This window comes from Saccostrea echinata, unplaced genomic scaffold (assembly GCF_033153115.1).
Source record: "Saccostrea echinata isolate AGI-Se365-2 ecotype Australia unplaced genomic scaffold, CSIRO_AGI_Sech_v1 ptg000015l, whole genome shotgun sequence".
In the NCBI taxonomy this organism is placed as follows: Eukaryota; Metazoa; Mollusca; class Bivalvia; order Ostreida; family Ostreidae; genus Saccostrea; species Saccostrea echinata.
In genome coordinates, this window is record NW_026889764.1 from 13078554 (window position 1) to 13101087 (window position 22534).

At 31.8% G+C, this 22534-nt stretch overlaps 1 long non-coding RNA gene across 1 annotated transcript in view; it reads left to right on the top strand.

Moving 5' to 3' along the window:
• The window catches only part of LOC133187882 (uncharacterized), a 75055-nt gene extending 53213 nt beyond the window's left edge, over positions 1–21842 (top strand). The window contains exons 2-4 of the long non-coding RNA XR_009721272.1: positions 21262–21335; positions 21474–21674; positions 21773–21842. This is a non-coding gene — a long non-coding RNA (uncharacterized LOC133187882). The remainder of the gene's footprint in view (positions 1–21261; positions 21336–21473; positions 21675–21772) is intronic.
• Positions 21843–22534: the final 692 nt, after the last annotated feature.

Consider the following 22534-nt stretch of genomic DNA (forward strand, 5'->3'; position numbering starts at 1 on the left):
AAATAAAAAAATCCCCTTGGAAGTAGTGAACAGATTTTTTTTACACATCATGGCATATCTGAATTTATTTCCCGTTAAAATTTTTTTGTGATACAGAAAATACATGAGGTGTTATTATCCCTTCGTAACAAAGTTATAGAGGATAAAGTAACGTGCGTGTATGTGGGTGAGTGAATGCGTGCTTATATCCGAAAATATTTTTTTCTTTTATCGGGATCGATGTGCTCTTTCGCGAGGGGATGTCCCGCTTTAATTGCACGAGGTGCCCCTCTGGGACATCTATATAGATTTTTTCATATTTTAATATTACAAGTGCTTTATATTTTTTTATAAATTGAGCTAGAGTAGGAATTTTAAAAAGAATACCTTATGGTGTTGAATTCAACAAGTATCAATTTTTCGACAGAATAAAAACCGTTCCTTTATCCTGTTTTGACCCCCACCCCACCCTTTACGAAATTACTAGACTTGCTCTAATATAGTATGAAAATAGTATGCAACTTCCCTCATGAATAATTACATAACATAATTCTCAAGTTTATATGAGTCAAAACGATTAAGGTTATTTAAAAAGTGTAGTTTTTAAAAGAATGTTTGGAAACTGAATTTGACGCACGCGACGTCATTACGTTTTCAGTAAGTAACGTCAACGTTGTTTTGAAGCGGCCTTACTAAAATGCTCATAAAATACTGATAAAGTGAGATATTTTAAAAAATGATGTATATTTGCATTCAGAAAGAGTCAGGCTATCAAAATTTAACAAAAAGTCGATTTGTGAAATTTTGACCTTGGAGGTTGGATCCTACCATCAAAAGTAATGAGAATTTTTTATCAAGTATATTTTTAACATTTATACACATAGCTTTATTAAAAATCAAAACAAAAATGTGGGTCAATACTCTTCTTTTGGCGCTACAGAGCATTTAGTTTGACCTTTTTGCACTGTAAATACGTCTTACACATAAATCAATTTTTAAAGTTTTTCCTTCAATATTTTTATTCAAATAAATTATGGGAACAAACTCAGTCTTATTTCATCTTAAATAGACACATTAAAAATTTGTGACAGCAAAAAAATATTCAAATTAATCCGCATGTTCAATTATTTGACCTTTTTGCACTCAGAAATTTTCATTTTTCTGGCATTTTAAATTTAACAAGCAAAAAAATCAATTGAAAGTAATGACATTTTACTAAAATTTAAGAAGAATGGTTAAAAGTATCTAATATTTTCAGAAAAGAAAATTAAAAGTGGGGGTTTGTGATGTTAATTTTTAGATATTACTAAAATAGTGCTAATTTTAAACTTAAATTAGGGCTATTTTTCTCTTGATTTCCACAATATATTTGCTATATTTATCAAATATGATGATTGAATTCATGACAGTTTATTTAATAGATAATTTAGGACCAGTATAAAACAGTTCACTGCACAAAATAACTATGTGTGCAGACTGCATGTAAAAATAGGAATCCAAACTTAACATACTTTAAATACTTTGAAAGAGAAAAAATTTTCTTCTAAAAACCTTCCGCCACAAAATATAGTTCCTCACTTAATGCTTTTGGTATGGAATTTAATCATGGAGTTTAAGCTAAATATAGTTAAATTGGCATTGTAGAATCCAAATTTATTGTAAGAATTAAAACATTATGCAGAATTTTTGAAATATGGGTTAAGATAAAAATCTGCTCAAAAGCTCAGAAGCGAACCTCGTTAAGGGCCCTTTTCTCATGACAGCAGTCATTTCCTTTATTTCTTGTGAAAACCATTGCCGTTCATCAGTCAGTAAACGACACTAAGCTAGTCATCTGCATTGATTTCTTGAGCAAATATTGTTCCATCAATTATGCATACAATGACATACAGATCTCTAATACAATATTTGACATATTTATTTTTACTTCGAATGTTTTTATGCAGCTATAAATATAAACAATAAAATGTTTTTCTTTGTTTGTTAGTATGGGAATTAACGTCGCAGCCGTTTACGCGGGTTATGCATTTTTCTGCAACAGCTGCGACATTAATTACCGTACTAACAACGAAAGAGAGCATTTTAATTGTTTAAATAAATTAAGACTTTATGACAAACTTTTGGTTAGAAAATGTGTTTAAGAAATCAATACTAGAGTAGATGAAAATACTCTATAATGCGCATGCGCTATGGCTCTTTTGAAAACAAAGGTTTTATCACTGACTGACTAACTACAAGTATTCTTTTTTTCAGTGAAACTTTTTACGAATAACTTTCATAACTGTTCTGAAGTTTGTTCAAAAAGAGAATCCGAAAAGAAAGATGAATATGTAAGAATATTATTAAATTATGGTGCTGAAGATATCGTACAGTTAGAAGATAAGAAGAACACTGAATGTGGATACGGTCTTAAAGATGTGATTATAGAGTGTACCATAAGTCTTAAAACACAAAGTAAGCGTACAGTGAGCTGAGAAACACTTGCAAAAATGATTCTGTTACACAAATTATATGAATCAAATTATGTAAATTAATTATTATGGAAATTAAAATCTTTTTCTTTATCTATAATTTCAGAGTCACTTACAAGTTGCATCGCAAGTCAATGTATTAATGCAGATAACTGGCATACACAGAAAGGTTTTTGTAAATCTTACTTATACTCAAAGATTTAAATAAAGAACACAAATTAATATCCTTACTATTTTTTATCGTCGAATGTCACAAATTAAATAAACCAAAACTCTGAATAAATGAAATATTAGATTTTTCATGTGGAACAGATCAATGTTCTCAATGTGAAATCAACACTGGCCCTATAATCATATGTGCTGCCGTCTTCGGGGGATTCATTGCTGGTTTTGTCGTAACATTGTGTTTGAAAGATAAAATGATCTGGTAAGCTTCCGAAGTAAAATTATTTAGAATTTGAAATATTATCTACTTGAATGGGTTTATATATATATATATATATATATATATATATATATATATATATATATATATATATATATATATATATATATATATATTCTACAATTATTTAACTCTGAAATGAATCAAATAGAGATTAGAATCAATTGAAGTAATTTTCTCCTTAAAATTTCGATAAGTTGTTTTATTTTTGTTAAATGGTTGCAGCATGAAGTGGAGTTCAATGTTTCAATCACTGACAGCAGACGGGAGGAACAACTGTAACAACAGTAGGATCCCTGAATTTCTAGAAAATGTACGAAGCTGATTTTTAGCTTTTACAATTTTTGTTCTTCTTTATTTCATTGTAAGTAAGTTGATGTATAATAAAACTTTACATATTGAATACGCACTATACTTTTAACGTTTATACTAAGGTGAAAACCTTTTCAACTGACTCTTATACTTTAAAACATTATTATTATTTCAACTTAAACATAAAGACGCTGGTATTTTAAGTACCATATCTAACCAAGTTAAAATTTCACTAATTTTGTTTTAAATCACAAAATTTCGAAAAATCAATTAATTTCTGAAAATGATAATTTAAAAAAATGTTCAAATATAAAAGTTGCTTTTATAATTGGTAGTTCTTTTAAAACAACCCTGTATTCTATCAACTACCACTCCGGTTATCCTACAAACTCATATAGTTTCGACCTAGTATGACCCTATTTGTTCTCTGTCCAGCGCTCGTCCACTGACCTTAATGACATCAACGCATGGACAAACAATCTGTAGACACCCTACGCACAAAAAATGAATTTAATGTTACAAGAACTTAACATAAAATACCACTGAAAACCGAAATTCATTCCCAGAAACAAACGAATGAATACAAATTATTTAAAATTCTTATCGACTGGAACTGCATGAACACGTAAAAGAATTCTTCCAGACAAGCTTCATGGATACCCGTCAAATTCGGTGCTATCTCAAACAGATATTTCGCTAGTTATACAAAGGATAGAGACAATAGAAAACTTCCGGTGTAGAGATGAATAATGACCACCATAGAATAATGACAGGGAATCATTTTTCTACGTCAAAAAATGACTTTTGCCTGTTGAAAAAGTGGTATCACCCTGAAAATCAGCATACCCTACGTTAAGAAAATGAATCCCTCTAGAATTATAACTCTTGTCGATTTTATTTGCGATATATTTTTCCTTTTGGTTAAAAAGATAAAGAATTATTAAATAAACAAGTTGCTGTCCTTTAAAAAAGGACTGCAATACGTGGATCATATGCATGTGTTTTTAAACGAAATTCAAAGAAAATTTCTAAATTTTACAAAGATGTGATTAAATTTTATTTTTGTACATGTATCTTGTAATTTTCATCGATCGTTATTTAAGTCTGTTTAATTAGTCTGTAATGATAAAAAAAATCATGACCTTGAAATGATATGAATATGAAATGTTGATCTAGGTATTTATCGCAATTGTAATGTAGCCTTTAAAATTAACGACCTAATTAAAGGAGGCTTAAGCGTGCAGGTATCGTAATGATTGAATTTTAACTCCATTTGGCGGATCCAGGGAGTGAGGGTTGTTCCGGGTTTTTGGAACTCCCTTTATTTTTGCAGAAAGAGGAAGTGTGTGTTTTTTCTGTAATATTGACATTTTTACGTCTAGTATTTTCAATAAAATAAGTACTTCAATCTCTGCCCTTTCTGCTCTCTATATAGCATTTTGCTTATTGCTTTACTCCGTGTACCTTCACTACCCCGGCCCCGGGCCTTAATCACCCACACGTAACATGAAAGATTTCACTTTGATATCATCGGAAGATTCAGGCGAACGTACGGCTATGCCATTTTGGACCATCTTCTAAAGTAGCATACTTAAAGAAGTATGCTTAAAAAGTCACGAAGTATCCATAACAGAATAATTATCTCCTTATATTATGGGGATATTTTAATCGGTTCAGAATGTCCCCGTAGTATGTGGGGAGGGGGGCTCACTTTTTCTTTAAAAAAAATTAATCTTTTCTTATAATTTTAATATACAAGGTTTGGTTTGCATTGGAAGTTCCCCCGCACTTTTTGTTGCGGGAAGGTTCAAAATACGGAAAACAAACATTTGAAAGAAATCAAAATGTACCGAAAAGTTAGACGAAGCCCCCCCCCCCTCTCCCGAAATAGGATTTTGCAGTGTGGTGCACAGGTTGTTATTTTTATTTTATTTCTTTATCTATTAATTTTTGCTTGTCAACTCTTTTTTGATGTTGCCACCTTTGAAAACCGGGCTTGAATTTAAGTGCCTGTGGTGTGACCTAGAAACCCCCCTCCCCCCACCCTGGATCCGACCCTGTATTGAAGCACTAGAGAGTCTCGGCACTAGATGGTCTCGAGTTATCTAAAGCGATGCTAGGTTATCGATTAACTTGATAAATTTAAAAAAACAAAAAAATAATAATTTTTTTGTGGTTTTTTTTTCTCTGTCTCTTTTTGAATAAGGGAATGGTTAATATCGTAACTTCTCGGCAAAACAACGTGTTTTTTCCGAGCTCACAACAAAGGTCTGAGAAGATCTCATCGCACGTGTGTAGACCTAGCTAGGCTATTTGGTCTTGCAAGCACAGGTGTGTGCACTCTTTTCTAGTGACGCTTTGACTGGTGACAGTATTTGCTACGGACATGAAGAACTATACACCAAGTTTCATAACATGTGCATTTTTTTTTCTATTAAAAATTGGAGTAAATTAAAAGTCGAATATCTTGGATAATATGGGGTAACCCATATCTATTCTTGTTACAACGACTGTCAATGCATCCATGGACGAGTTCTTTGGTTACTCTGAAAGGTGGCAAAGGTTAACCTTTCATTAAGATCTGCCTACTTTGAGTGATTGTACTTTCATAGGAAAATTGTTAAATTTTTATCCCCGATTGGCCTATAGTTTTGTCATTTAAAAAATCGGGCTATTTCGATACGATACATGTAACCCATAACTGCTTGGACTTGACATCTGTACTAGATTTATACGGAAGATATTTTATCATTGGAAAGATAGATGGTACACGTGTAGCACAGATTTGTAGTACGCAGAATTTTTTTGTTTTGATGTTTCTCCCTCTCCTCCACATGGAAAAACGGTGCTACAGGTCTTTATCAAGCTATATTTGGATTGCTGTCTGTCAAATGAATTTGCGAACCTTGATGCACAAAACTAATAGCGGTAAATATTGTATTTAAAGACTATCTTTTAAAAACTAGTAGTTGAATTAAGTTTTTAATTCAAAATGTTCAAGCTGTTAAGCTATCTATATAAGTTCTTCCTACTTATTATTTAAAATGCTTGTATCATAGAATTTAGTTTGTATATATGGATATATGTATAAAAGAGAAATTCGGATCTTGGTTACGTCAAAGAATACATAAATACGATGTGCATATTTTAAAGCGAGATTTGCCAATGATTGGCATATTCTAAATCGAAAAGGGCGAATTGTTCTCAGGGCAAGATGGCAAAGTCTCTAGTATTCTCGCGCATGCGTAGCCTGACGTAAGCCCATGGCATCCGGTTTAATCCCGTTTATATATTTTCGGCGTGGACCTCAGGGTCCACGCAATCAAAAGACCGTCGGTCAATGGGCTCACCTAAGGTATATATAAAATTAGGATACAAAGATGATATGTTGGCCTCGTTAAATTTTTCGAATAAAATGATCTCTCTTTTATGATACTTTGACGACATTAATCGACTTCAATCTACAGTATGTGTAAATGCTTCCATTTTGATTTGACAAACGTATATTTGTTTTTAAAGACTTTTTTAAATTTTCCCTTAGATATATTCAAGAGAGAGAGAGAGAATTGTTTATAATGTCTACCTATCGGTTAATCAAGTTGCGTATTTTTAAGTCAATGATTTAACAGTGTACAAGTACAATACTTGTGATTTTTGGACATATAGCAAAAGTATCTTACAATTCAAATAAGAACTGTGTGATGTTTAAGTTACTTTTTGTACATTTTTATTAAAACCGAAAGAACAAGCATCAATTAAGCATCCCCTATATGTGGCAAACAAAATTGGAAATGCAAGCAAATCTAAGCTAAATTGCAAGTAAATCTTCAAAAAAAGAAGAACATCAAACCTGTTCGAACATATATGTTATTTGCAAAATAAATATCTAGCTAACTTATCTGTCAACACAAATATCTTGTTTCCGAACGAAGAACAAACTTGTCAAAACTATAACGTTATTTTTTAGAACACATCAAATTCGTCCGAACAGTTATATTTTTTTCTGGACTTTAACGGCACGATATTACTACATTATATTTTGTATTTCAGAAGGCATGGCCTTCATGGATTTTTGTAAATTTGTTAAAGTTAATAAGATTTTGAAATTGCAAAATGCATAACCTTATACAAATTTTAAAAATATTGAGAAATAAATGTATTTGCTAACAAGGTTATTATAATGACTCGTGAATTTTTCGAAATGATGACTTTAATTGAGACTGTTGTTAAACCTCTGATTTGTCAATATTTTGCCTCTTTTTAAAAGCTGATCGTACTCAGAGCATGCTCTAGCGTACTGAATAAGTTAGGGAACTTAAACCCCATATGCAGGTGATAGTCGAATATTACTTCTATTGTATATGTAAGACGTTGGTGATGGAAAAGCCGATTCGGAAGTCCTCCTGTTTGTCAAATACTTTTTAGTTCGTCGTAAACGTCTATAATCCGTGAAATATTCAAATATAAAAAGGATGATAAAGAAACGTTTATATAACAGTTTTAATTAGGGATGACAATCGAATATAGAATTGTCAATCAGTTAACCGCAAAACGTTCCCACCGATTTGTCTGTTAATCGTAATAAAATACACATATTTTTCATATTCATTTTCGAGTAAGCCATATTCAAATATAACTTTATCGACCCTTGAATTTGCGAAATGTTGACATTATAACAAGACTGTCGATATCCTTGTATCATCAACTTATTTGCCAATAGCTTGCCTCGTTTTAGAAATTTTCTGTACGTAGAATATGCGTATCGAATCAATTGGGAGACATAAACTCCATATGCAGGTGACAGATGTATATTGCTACATAAATAAGGGAAGTTTACATTACAAAGTTAAAACAACCTCAACAGTACCGAACAGTTATTAAAAAACTCATCTGTATTTACTTAGAGTACACTGTAGACTCCCATTCCCCAAAAAGTAAATATTAAATAAATATAATTAAAAGAAGCAGGTTGGAAAATTGTAAGGAAAAATCATTTTTGAAAAACCAAATTATCATCAAATCATTACGATGCGCAAATTTCATTCATACACAGAGTCGTGATGCCTACTATGACATAATAAATTATGTATTATTTATACATCATCCGTTGAAATGATATTTATTTAGCTGTATGTGTACTTAGATGAATTAAGTAAAATTTTGAGTGTGAGTGTAAGCTCTATTTCTTGACACTTGAAGAAAAACTTTAAAAATCAATGTTTACCTGACCATTCAAAAGTATTTTGAAAGTGTAATTTGGGACAAACAAATAAAACTTCTGCTTGTTCCACATGAAATTTATTGTCCCTAAAAGCTAGTTATGTTAGAAAAGTGTTTTTTCAATTCTGTATTCATTTATCGTCTCAATTTCTAACTACAGGTCTTGTAGAGTAGACTTTCCCCTCTAGAATCCCTCCCCCTTCAATACTGGCTCATCGTCACGGTAGCTCAGTCGGTAGAGCGCTCGCTCCGTGATCGAAAGGTCGTGTTTCGAATCACGGCAGCGACTGACCTAAGTCGATAAAATTAGAAAGCAACTGTTCCTTCGCCAAGCGTTCGGGACTTTGAAGTGAAAGTTGCGTGTCCTTCGGATGAGACCTTAAATACCGAGGCCCCGTGTCACAGTGTCCCTGTTGGCACGATAAAGAACCCTTACTGCTCAATAGACCTAAGTGCTGAGTAAAGGTCAAAATTTGAATCCCTTCACCGTTATATGGTAAAGTCTCTATATCAATCAATCAATCAATTCTGGCTCTAAAGTATGATTTACCCCAAAGGAAAACTTTAATGACTCTAAAGTAGGATTTTCCTACGGAAATCCTACACCAGATTCAATTTTCCGGGGAGGGGGGAATCTTACTCTCTATTATAATTACGCAGTGCGATTTCCTTCACAGTCAATCCCCCAATGAAATATTATGCCAGCTGTCCTTAAATATGAGGGGGATAGGGGTACACATTAATTACAGGTGTCCCTTCAATAAATTTCCATCAGGTGCTCTAGAAGTAGACATCCATTTTAAAGAAATTTTCACAAAAATTATCAAAAAAAAAGTCTAGTTGTGCATTGAACATTTCAATTTTTCAAAATGGTGGCCAGTTCCATTGAAACAAACGAAGTATGAAAATTTAAAATCTTAAATATCTTCTTTTTTTTTAAGTAACTGCCCAACCAATTTTTTTTTTGAAGAATTAAAACCTAATTTTACTTAATCTTAAACTTATTTTATCTGGTCAAACTGTTTCTGAAAAAAATGGTACAATGTACATGTAATCGGTTGGACAAATTTTTAACTGTATCCACGGAAACAAAAATGAAGAATTTTATTTCAAATGGATTTTTTTTTCTCTATTTGAATTTGAAACTACAATGTACATGTGTATAAATATATATGATAAATTTGAAATTTTGCAAACATTTAAGAGAGTTAGTATTTTCTATTTGCTTTCAAATCCAATAATACACCGCTGGGGGTCGATGGGACATACTTGTGCTACGGCTTGCAAAATCATTTTTTTTTTATTTTGTTCGACTTTTTCCCCTTTTAAGAACTACTTGATTCAAATACTCAACAAATGGTATGTTGAACCTATCATTTATATAAATTTTCTCACAAAACCTTTTTAAAAGGTACTTGTCCGTAAATAAAAACAACGGGTCGGAAGAGGGCAAACAAAATGAATCTCTAAAGATGGCCTGATGTACATTTTAAAATTCTTGAACAAGCAGTTACCGCTACGCCAAGAGAGTGTTGAGACATCGAGTCTTACGATTTTTGAGTGACTAATTTTACAATTTTTATGAGTTAAAATGTTTGGTTGAAACGCAATGATTTGAACTTTATATTTTAAGATTTTATACTACATTTGAACAATTTCTGAGTTGAATTCACCCATTTATCCATAAAGAAAAACTCTGTTGACTTTCATATAAATATCAACAGGGAAATACGTGTTAAACTTTTCGTCAACAATGAAACATAAAAACACTGACGATGGAATAGCACTTTATTATTAACTTAGGTCATTAGGGTAAATTCTGGAAGTCCAAAAAATACACCCGAACAATCCGAAGCCTAGGAATGGACTAATTAACAATGGTGTATGTAACATATAAGTAATAAAACATAGCAATGGCAATTTGTACAATGAACATAAGTGACAGATGGCTTAGATAGAATAACTCATGTTAAGTTAATTGATTACATTGACGCATTTTGAGTTATACAGTAATTAGAACAACTATGGTCTTTTAAGGTGTTAAAAGTAATTATAGTTGTTCTGAAGAAATTTCTAAATCAGCTAAAACTTAAAATGTTACTGTAAATATTGTCGATATCTTTTTAGTATTGATTAAAATAAGGAAAAATTCTCTCTGAGAAAGATGAGGGGGAAATTTGGCTCTAGTGTGATATTTCCCCTGGAAAAGGGGGTCCTACTCTAAAGATTTAGGGCAGGATGGGGGGGGTGGCTATGTCGAAAACCCTACTTTACAACATTGGTACATTTTTTTTCAAAATACTATCGTATATCTAGTATAAATCAGAGTATTACATGATAGTAAACTGCATCTACTAGACTCTGAAATTACTTTTTCAATTTTTTTTAATTCAAGGACACTTTAAATGAACACATCCAAGCATCTCAGAAGCACATAAAGACGATTCCGGTGTATGAAGATATTCATGATGATGGTGTTTATAACCATTTACGTGAGGACAATAATTTAAAACCTGAAAGAGGGCAAGGACGTTATTCAACGATGCAAGAATTATCGTGTAAGGAAGATACTCTTGGAAATACCGGTACTTTATCTGAGAAGAATGCTGAAGGTGATGATGAAATCATAGATACACTTCAAAAGGAAGGATTGGAGGTTACTGCTGGAGATATGAATGGTAGAGTTAAATCTCCTGAGTGCTTGCATGCGTATTATACTCTTGAAAAAAATAACTAAAAATTTATTTTTTAGAAGATTGCAGTATATTATAAAATTATACTTCATGTAATCTATATATTAATCACAATGTGTATTAAAATAGTGTGATGTATAATAAAATTCGGTTATAATAAGTCACTGGGACTTCAAATGGTGGTTCCTTATGACAGAGCTTCATTAAATTTGAATGAATAACATAGTGCAAAGTCTCCTACGGGATTTTAAAAAATCCTTATAACCGAGATATCTTTATAAGCTAGTTCTTTATAACCGAGTTATACTATAGTATTCATTTTACATGTACTAAATTTCCATTGAAATATATATTTAAAAGTGTTTTTTTTTTCAAAAGCATCATACGAGGATTGATAAAATAAAATTCACGAGGGTTGAAAATATATAACACATTTTATTTGTATCATTCAAAAGTTTTTTTTTTTCTAAATAAAAAATAGTATTACAATATCTGTGTTATTTTATCCAAGCAATGACAAATATGCACATTTTAGAATATAAGAGAATGATGGAGAATTCATTATAAGTTATTATTTTAGTTTGATAAATAAAAATTATATATATATATATATATATATATATATATATATATATATATATATATATATATATATATATATATATATATATATATATATATATATATATATATATATATCGTTATGGCTTATTCCCAAGTGCCATTTCGCAAAACGACTAAAGACAGTTCATCCGCCGTTGTCTTCTCCGATTTTGACCTCCTTTTTTGTCAGTTGATTTTGTGTCTGTCGGGCCAAGTTATAATTTTTTTCTGCGTCGCTGGGCAATTTCTTTAGTTAGAATAGTCAATGAATAGTCCGTCAATCAAACCCCGATGTTCGCCAGACCATCGGCAGACTGTTTGTTAAGTCAGTCGTCGGTCGGTCGACATTAAGGCACTGGGTTTTCTAAAATGTTGGCCGGCAGTGAATGTCAAATTTCGCCACGCTCTATGATTGGCGACGATTGGCCTACTTATGGATATTTAAATTTTTAAAGCCATCGGTGTTCCTATGAATTAATGTGACTACTCCGCGTCGCCAGATACTAGTTTTGCCCCATTATGTTTTTTTAGCCAACGGTATGAGAAAAAAATGGTCGCCCGACCATTAGCATAAGGAGTAATGCCCCCCTCCTCTATATTTCAAATTTTTTAACTTCCCAACATTGATTGATCAAGAACTATGGCATTAGATTCAAATGAAAAATAGTATGTGGTATGAAGCAGCTCTTGATTTTTTTTTTTTTTTTTTTTTTTTTTTTTTTTTTTGTTCGTTTGTTTGTTGTTGTTGTTTTTTTTTTTTTTGTTTTTTTTTTGTTTTTGTTTTTGTTTTTTGTTCAAAAAAGATTTTTTTTTAAGTCAGATCATGAACAAAATTTTATTCAGAGAATAGGAGAGGCAATAATTTATTATCACAGCATTCAATTAAAAAATATGAGGTGTATATGAACATAATATTTGTGTAATATCTATAAATTCTTATTAGAAAACATAATAAAGTGCCCATTCCTAAGTCAGAATGTCATCATTTTTTATGTGCTTGTAAGAAAACAATACATCCATTAGCAAGAGTTATCTTAAAATCAAATATGGAGATAACAAACAGTAAGCAAGCACAAAATTCCACACAAAGAATAAAAATTATGAGCAGGGCAAACACGGATCTCTAAATTAATCAGACGTGGGATCAGGTGCTAAGGAGAAGTAAACATCCCCTGCTGACCGGTCACACCCGCCGTGTGTTCGATCCTTGTCATGATCAGGAAAAACAGAAAAATCCGTAGACAATTCAATGTGTAAATAATGTCCTAACAATTAGTATGAAAAAGTCAGTATTCGACTTAAGGTCTGAAGACACGTTGCTTGAATATCTGTTTTGTATCTCTTCATACTATATAATAGATAAATCATAATTATCATTATCTTGTGATTTTTAAACTGTTTTCAAAATGTCTTTGTAGATAAAGACACCAAACAATTGTTATATTGGCAGTGGTAGTGATTTCTAATAGGATGAAATAGCAAATAAAATCCTGTGGTATCTTGTACAAATGCCTGGTAAGGTACTTTAACTTCACTGAGAAATTCTTGAAAAAAATTATATATTATTTAGGAACCTGTCGTCTGACCTAAATTATAGATAGTTTTTGCTGACAAGTCATTGTATCGACCATATATCTTGCGAAATGATGACTTTAAACACTGTTGATATTCTTGTCTCATCATCTTGTTTGTCAATAGCTTGTCTCGTTTTAGAAATTGTTCGTACGTAGAGCATGCTCTTGCATATTGAATCAAATTGGAGACATAAACCCCATAGACAGATGATTAGAGTGTATTGCTACTTAAGTATAAGAAGTTGACAATAGAAAGTTGAAAGCATCACGTTTAGCACAAAGTTTTGTTGTTAAGTTACCATTAACGTCTTTTTCTAGTAAAATATCCAAATATGAAACAGATGTATCAGACTCTGTGGTATCTTTTGTTTCAAGTTCACTGGAATATGGAGTCGACAAATGAACGGAAGTAACTATTGTTAGTTGATAATAAGAAACATCTAAATGTCGAGTTGAAGGCCACAGCAAGTGTTTTTCTTTTCATGTACATTCTGCTTCATACGAATACAAAAATAGATCTGCTAATAACGGGCGCAATTGGAACCAATGGGAATTCCGACAGATTGTTAGAAGACCTGATCTCGAGAAACTACATAGATATTGTAAATCAGAAACTCAAGCATCTTTTTATATCAACTTCAGAGTTCTTGTGTGTACAACCAAAATGTTTTTAACAAAATAATTTTGTAAATGACTTATGATAAGGTAAGTAAATTTAAGAGTTCCATTTTTATTGTAAAAAGCAGCTGTCTATGATCTCAATAGGCCTTGATTTTAATTTATCGTGGGGAATGGTTGTATAAAGTGTTGAAAAGTCATACGATTTGATGTTATCAATTTTGGTAAAATTTTGTGATTTCAAGTTTTCTAAAAGTTCCTTGGTTCCTTATCCACATCTGATTTACACCACTTCTCGAAGATATTGTTGTACAGTATTCCTGAAGTTTCACCACTACTGCTGTTAATATCTTAGTGAGGGGTAAAAAGGTTTGGCTGAACATTTACTGGAACCCGCTATGCATATTTGTTTGTAGGAATATTTAAAAAGTTTAGGAACCCAGTACAGGTATGTTAATTCAAATTCATTTTAATTGTTAAGAATATTAAAAATATTTAAAAGTGACATACGACTTTGAAGAATCTCCTTCTTAGAAAGAGAGCTATGGGTATAAGTTGGATTAACACTAGCAGAATTAAATACCAGATCCTCTAAAATGCAATTAAAATAACGAGCCTTAAAAAAGACAATTCTGTTACCTGTTTTGTGAGCGGGGACTAGTACATACTGATCGTGTAATTTTTCTAATTCTTGTTTCACTTCACTTCTGCATTGTCGAAGACAGAAGGATAGATGGTTTTCATATTGCCCCTCAATCGCTTAATGCGAGATTTCAACATTCACCTTATTTTTTTAATCCATTCTGACAAAGTTTCAATGATTTATTTTTCATGTTAGCCCATCGCCTGGAGTAATCTTTGACAAAATTGATAATATTTATGAAATTATTACCTAGTTGTAAGATCGGAATTCCCTGAATTTCGGCCCTTTAAATAAATGATTTGAGGTCCTCATATTAACTATATTTACTTACCAGTAATGACATGCCCAGCAGAACTGTAGTTGTAAGGTGAAGAAGAACATAAACACGTTAGATGATTACGTTTCAGATGTTCGATATCTAGGCACAGTAAAGGTTTGGTTTTGTTTTGACTTTGTTTTTGTTTTTTTTAATTGAAAGTTTGAAATTGACAGTCGATGTATTTTTGTAAGAAGTTGTGGACTTCAACTTGAAATATGGTACAATACAAGACTGAACCCTTTTGTGATCAAGAATATCACTTACATTAAATACGTCAATTCTTTCGTTGGCATATTGAATTTTAAGGAGCAAACGGGTTGTTTGAACGGTATTTTCTTCCGTAAAACGTGGCGATTTAAAAAGCCTACAATAATCACATATCCGAGCCTGTATTCTGGAGTCGAAGGATCCAAATATGAACTTTCCTTGACTTTTTCAAGTAGATTTTATAAAATTTCAAAGGAACAGAGTAAAGTTTGGTGCGAATGTGATGAAGACCTAACTGTTTATTTACATAAGGTTGTATTAAATCAAAGGTGGTGACATCGTGTATAATAAGTCTATTGTAAGACCAATGTCCATGACTACGATTACGTCTCCGTGTATTATTAAAAAGTCCCATCACATTCACATTGCTACATTGTCAACTTGAAAGATTTTCAACACTATCGATATTGTCATTGCTACCATATACGGAAAGGCCTCGAATTTAGTCTTCTAATCCAGTATTCTTTTCGTTGTCTAGGGAAAGGTTTACTCAATGGTGGACAATTAGTATGATTGTAAATCTTTTCTAGAATTCTAACTTTCATTTAAAATATAGAATGATTAGGTAGGTTAAAGTGCTTGTACAGAAGCTGTTGGCCACCTCTGTTAATTTTAAATCTGTGCCCCGATATTTTTTTATTCAGTGAGCCCTTGGTTTCCCCAACATAAATTAAACCAACAAAGGGTACATTCTATTCCGTAAACAACATTAAAGAATTCGGAGTTTAGATTTTCCCAAGTTTTGGCATGGAAGCTCTGTCCAGTAAGATTAATATTACATTGTACATGAAGTCAATCAAATCCAAACAACACAGGTTTTACACTTTTTTACAGAACATTTGAAATAGAAGACATGGGATCGGAAATGGAATCTTCAAATATATCTCTAATAGAAACTACACATTCTTTCATTTTTTGTATGAACTGTTTGTTTTATACCAAAACTGAGAATCTGAAGACTGTACAATGAAATATGTTTCATATCCCTGAGGATTAACCAAGATACAACGATGAAACTCTTTTGAGTCTGTATCTCTTATAGACTCAAAAGAGTGAAGCCTATTTATACTGGGCGACGCGTCTGCAAAAATCATTCCATTATACTGTGTACTACTTATGAAGTACCGAAGGACAATTATCCTCGTGGACAGACTGTCCACCACCAGGGATACATGTTCGGTGATTAAAATCACATATGGAGATAACAAACAGTAAGCAAGCACAAAATTCCATACAAAGAATACAAATCAGGCCTAGGAGCAGGGCAAACACGGATCTCTAAATTAATCAGAGGTGGGATCAGGTGCCATGGAGGATTAAACATCCCCTGCTGACCGGTCACACCCGCTGTGTGTTCCTTGTCATGATCGGGAAAACGGGCAGAAAAACCGTAGACAATTCAATGTGCAAAAATTCTTTACAATTAGTATGAAAAAGTCTGTATTCGACTTAATGATAGATTGTATTTGCTGAGAACGTTATTGTATCAACTATAGATCTTGTGAAATGATGACTTTAAAGGAGTGTGTTGATATCCTTGTTTCATCAGCTTGTTTGACAATAGCTTGCTCAATGAAAAATAAATGCAGTACAAAAATATTCTACATATGGTACATGATACATTAACGCACTTTTTTTTAAATGGATCATAAAAAGATAGAACTTGTTCAACTTGTAATTAGTTTTTCCCTATATTTTTCTTTTTTTTTTTTACATGTACATTTAAAATAAAGATTTAAATTCAGTTTTATTATTAAAAAATGAAAAATTCTGGTAAGATTAATTATGAGTAATATTAGGATTTTCTTCTAAGAAAGTTATCTGTCTTATCAGAGGGTTAGTCCCACTTAAATGCGACTGAGGTACATTTGACATCTAAATCTGCGTTATGTACGGCGGCAAGGAATTAATAGTAATCATCCATTTTATTTGCATCAATCATTCTGAAAATATATGTATCAAATTCAGTATTACTTTAACAGTCAATGGCCATGCAAAGAAAACCAATGAATGATAGCGTAATTAAAACTTAATATATTTATAATTTAAGTAATAACTGACTAGTCTGAAAGAATTAAACTAGTTTAGAAGGCTTATGAAATTATTAATTATATTTGAACTTGGTCATTTCCACGGGATAAGCATCATGAACCATTAAAACTAGAAGTTATTTCTTATACAAATATCTAAAATCGCTAAAGGGGACAGTCATTTGATTCGAGATGTAGGTGTCTGGCAGATTTTGAAAATAATCTGCCCTTGATAACGTTGAAAATAAATAATCTCTCCTCCACCGAGAAGAAAATAATAAATGCTGTGGTAATCTGACCTTTAATGGTGGTTCTTAACACCCCCACCCACCCACCAATTTATTATTAATATGGTCGATACAATGATCTTGTCGGCAAATACAATTTATCATTAAATCAATGTGGACTGACGTTTTTTTCATACTAATTGTTAGGCCATTATAATTATTTACACCCTGAATTGTCTACGGATTTTTCCCGATCAAGACAAGCTCACTCCTCCATCGCACCTGATCCCACCTCTGATGTTTGCTCTGCTCCTGATTTGTATTGTTTAAATGGACTTTTGAGCTTGAATTCCGTTCGTTATCTCCATATTTCATCTGAAAGACAGGCCATTTACAACAATTTTTCTGTTCTTTTTCCTTGATGATCATTTCTCAAACGAAAATGTTATAAATGTGTTACATGTTTTAACGTTTTTTTTTTTTTTGTTGTTTTTTTTTTTTTTTTTTTGTTTTTTTGTTTTTTTTTTTTTTATTCAATGTAAAAAGGGTGTAAATATAAGTGTCCGGATGACACATACTTAAATCTGTATTATTTTGAAGGCAATTGAAATTATTAAAGATATAAGGACGGGTTGTGTTCAAGTTTAATTAGCGGTTCATTAAAAAAAAATATCATACTCGTTTAACTAAGAGGTTAAATCTCGGGAAAATTAATGCAATAAATAAATAAAGATTTGATATTGAAATAAAAATACTTAAAATTAAAACAATGTAAATGTATTTAAAAATTCATGAATATGCATGGATAGTGGTACTTGATCCAACAGGTCATTTGCATTTCTCCCAGCCTAAGGAATCAGTGATCAGTGAATCAGGAATCAGTGATTATGGTGTTAGGATCGCACACATAATTAACCGTTATACAATCAACACAAAATATGATGGTAGGCAGAATAACTTAGCATACCTTAAAATTACTTTTCTTTCTATTTTCAATCTCATTTCTTGAAAGGAATCAAATTAAGAAGAAACACTGAGAAGAAAACTTGGCTGGAGTTGTTAAAGGGGTGGGGTGGGGTTGGGGTTGGGGGGTTGTTGCAGTTCCCTTCCTACAGTAGACAACGTAATGTATGTACCCATTTTTATCTTCTAATCAACTTTTAATCTAAATATTGATATCACATAAGAGATTCCATATATTGTCATAGCGTACAAGTAAGTCGTCGTCTTAAAAATCATCACTTCTCGCAAAAGTCTATTTGGATCAGGATTTAACTGTTTTATTTACTTGTAAATGTCACAAGAATGCGAGAGCATTTGATTTGGATCTGGGGGCACTCGAAAAATTCATATAGGTTTATTGTGTTTTTGATTTGCTAAATGATTATTTGATACAAAACGTATTTTTGTATTTTTTCCTAATAATTTGTTAATATTCGGATAATCTCTCCATGATTTTAAACCGTTGTGTACATTTTAAGTCAACTCATCGTAGCGAGGCTTAACTACAGCTAAAAGGCACCATCCTTTTCCATTCTGGAGAGAGAGAGAGTTGTAGAGAGAGAGAGAGAGAGAGAGAGAGAGAGAGAGAGAGAACAATAAAACACATTGTATCATATATATATATATATAGAGAGAGAGAGAGAGAGAACAATGAAACACATTGTATCCTAGAGAGAGAGAGAGAGAGAGAGAACAATAAAACACATTGTATCAGAGAGAGAGAGAGAGAGAGAGAGAGAGAGAGAGAGAACAATAAAACATATTGTATCATAGAGAGAGAGAGAGAGAGAGAGAGAACAATGAAACACATTGTATCATATACATATAGAGAGAGAGAGAGATAGAACACATTGTATCATATAGAGAGAGAGAGAGAGAGTGAACAATGAAACACTACATTGTTTATCTTCACCTTTTTCATTAAGTCAAAAACGTGATATATATTAAAACATGCCGTGTCTTGTTACCGGATATATGATCCAACTTTACTTATGATAAGTTTAATAGCATACCAATATTATAAAACACAGGCACTTGACATTTTGATAAAAATATCATTTAAATTTAAGTTGTATAACCATTTAAAGTTATTTCTAAGAATCTAACGTGAATTTGAGGGAAAACAAAGATGAAAAATGGTAGGAGTTTTCTCATTATCTTTTACTATTAATTTATGGTTTTTAAAAAATTAAATATTTAAGGATATAAGAAATAACTTCAGGAGGTAATAGTTTAACCATTAGTGGTAGTCTACGAAGGTCCGTTTAGGATCTATTAGATCTAACAGAAATTTTAAACGAACTTAATTCGGTATAACAAATCTGTAAATTCGTGACAACGAATCTAATCTATCTGAACAAAGTTGAATTCGTTAAAACAAATTAAAAAAAAACATTGTTATGTGAAATTAAATTGGTTTAAACGATTTCAAAAATGTGTTATAAAAGAATAAATTCGTTTAAAAAATTCTAAAATGTGTTATAACGAATTAAATTGGCTTAGGGGAATTCGACAATTCGTTATATCGAATTCAAAAATATTTTTGATAGGTCCTAAATGGGCTTCGATCCGTAGTAATCCGTACTAATCACATCGGGAAAAGAGGACGTATACAGTCAATTTTATTTCCTTTTGACATTTATTTTTTTTTTTTTTTTTTTTTTTTTTTTTTTTTTTTGATATTCATACTTTCTCAATTTAAACATTTGCACCCAGATTTTTACCTGTTATGAGTTAAAATATTTATAATTATCTTTTCACATAAGCTTGAAAACTAGTATAATTAACCATGTGCCATCTATAGAATTTTTATTATCATTTTTTTCCAAGAGAGAAACTTAAGAAAGATGGCTCTCGAAAGATAGGCACTTTACAAGAAAACTTTTTACCATTTCACAAGCAAACCTTTTGCCATTTGAATCTTTGTTGTTGACGAAAATCAGTGTTAAGATTTTTTTTATTTCTTATCTGAAATATAGAACACAGGGTCATTAGACTTTAAATTCAAATCAATACAGGATGTCAATGATAAAGTTCCTAGTATGCCAATTTAAAAAAAAATAATGAACATAGATTGGTTGTTTGATACAGTTGTTGGAATTTTGGTAATTTTATCTGTCCTGTGGTATCCTGTTGGCAGCCTTTCTATATTGTAAGTATTGTTTTGAATTTTATATAGATACATATATACACATGTTTCTACGAAATTAATATTAATTGCCCTGACGGCTCATAGCCATTATACATGCATGTGGAGAATAATATTAGATGAATTACAAAGAACAAGGTACGGTTTAAATGCAAATCTGGCCCTGTATTTTTTCTACATTATAAAACTGATGTAAGAAAGCAAAACTCATACTTTCTGAGTCATTGAAATTCCATACAGTAATAACATATAAATCGTTTTTCATTAACTTGTTCATTACGTTCCATAAGACATCAATTTTTAGTGGAATTTTCTTTGAGATAATATAGAGCACATGCATCGCCCCACAAGGATTTTGAGAAATGTGATTTTCAAATGATTTTACACAACCTATCCAAATATTGAAGTGGGCGACGGCTGTGAACATTATTTCGTAAGAAAAATAACCCCAGAAATGAGTCGTTTTGAGGGTTTGTTTCTGTTTAAAACTTGTACAAAATTAATGAGATCATATTCCCAAAATGATCCTCCTTCATGCTATATTCTGTCATGATTTATCACATTTATATACTCGACTTATATTGAAGCCAATTTCATAACATTTTGAAAACATTAAACTTTAGAGCACAATAGAGCCAAACCTTACCTACATTTTTGAAGAAAATAAAAGGTTTGAAGCCAAAGACTTTATTGCATGATTATATTTCAGACAGTGTATTGAAAGAGCCGCAGATTTTTACAGAGTGATTACTAGCTCTACAACTTGTTTATCCAGTTCTGAAAGTAAGTAAACACTTTAGAGCTTAAAATACTTACTATCATAGTTTAATCGTGTGTAAAGATTTTAATACATTGCAGAATAAGTAAATTATACAAGAAAACCACTGGAAATATATAACTTGTGTTCTCTTCCCCTTTTAGCAAAGGTTTCTTTAAGAAACATCACAGAATGTTCCGGAGAGTGTGTTATAAAAGAGAATTCGAGGGAGGATAATTACATACGTATACACATCAAGTACGACACTGATATTATTTTGAAGCTAGAAAGCAAGAAAAATTACGATTGCGGATACAGTTCTAAAAACATGTATGTCGAATGCACCATAAATCAAAAGACACAAGGTAAATCTATAGGTAGTATCATTTGATGTTTCAAATTTAAAAGTTTGATTTTATATCAAATGATTTATTTTTGTAGGTTTATTGTTATTATTTTTCAGGATCATTAGAAACATGCATAATTGATCAGTGCATCAACAGAAGAACCAATGAGTCGAAACAAGGAAATGGTGAGTTTCTCTTTTCATTTTAAGTGTGGTTTAATAACCATATAATCGTAAAATAGAAAATTACTGTTCATGTGGACAATTTTCAAGGCACGAATACCACAGATACTGGTAGTGAAGCTCCTCATAATGTCGTACCCTTATCGGACACCTGTTTAATCATCTCTGCTGCTGTCATTCCAGGATCTCTTTTTCTCGGTGTCTTCATTACAGTAGCAGTGTGCCTACTGGCCAGAAGGTTACGGTACAAGGAACAACGGTGTAGTACCAAACTATATATTTCATAATGTGCAAAATATTTAATGAATACCTCATACAGTTCTCAAAATATAAGGTGTTACAGACAGATAGACAGACAAACGCCGGATAAAGAAATCCCTAAGTGTCGCTCTGATCTGAACGAATTAATTCAAATCAATGTTCTCAAATAATGCATTCTAGGATGATCATGTAAGAAATTGGCCAAAAAACCTACCCGGTAATTGGCCAAATGTTCAATTCACAAGTAAGAAGAACAAGTGGTGCATTAACAATTTTGTCTGTATTGACTAAACCCACGTCCTACGGTTGTTGTTTGAAAACATTTATCTTGAGGCCATCATTAAAAATATCTTTGTTTCCCCTAACCCGACCCTAAAATTTGAAGTTGGGTAGGTAGGTAGGTAAATTATTTTTCTTTTTGACAGCAGTTTTGAA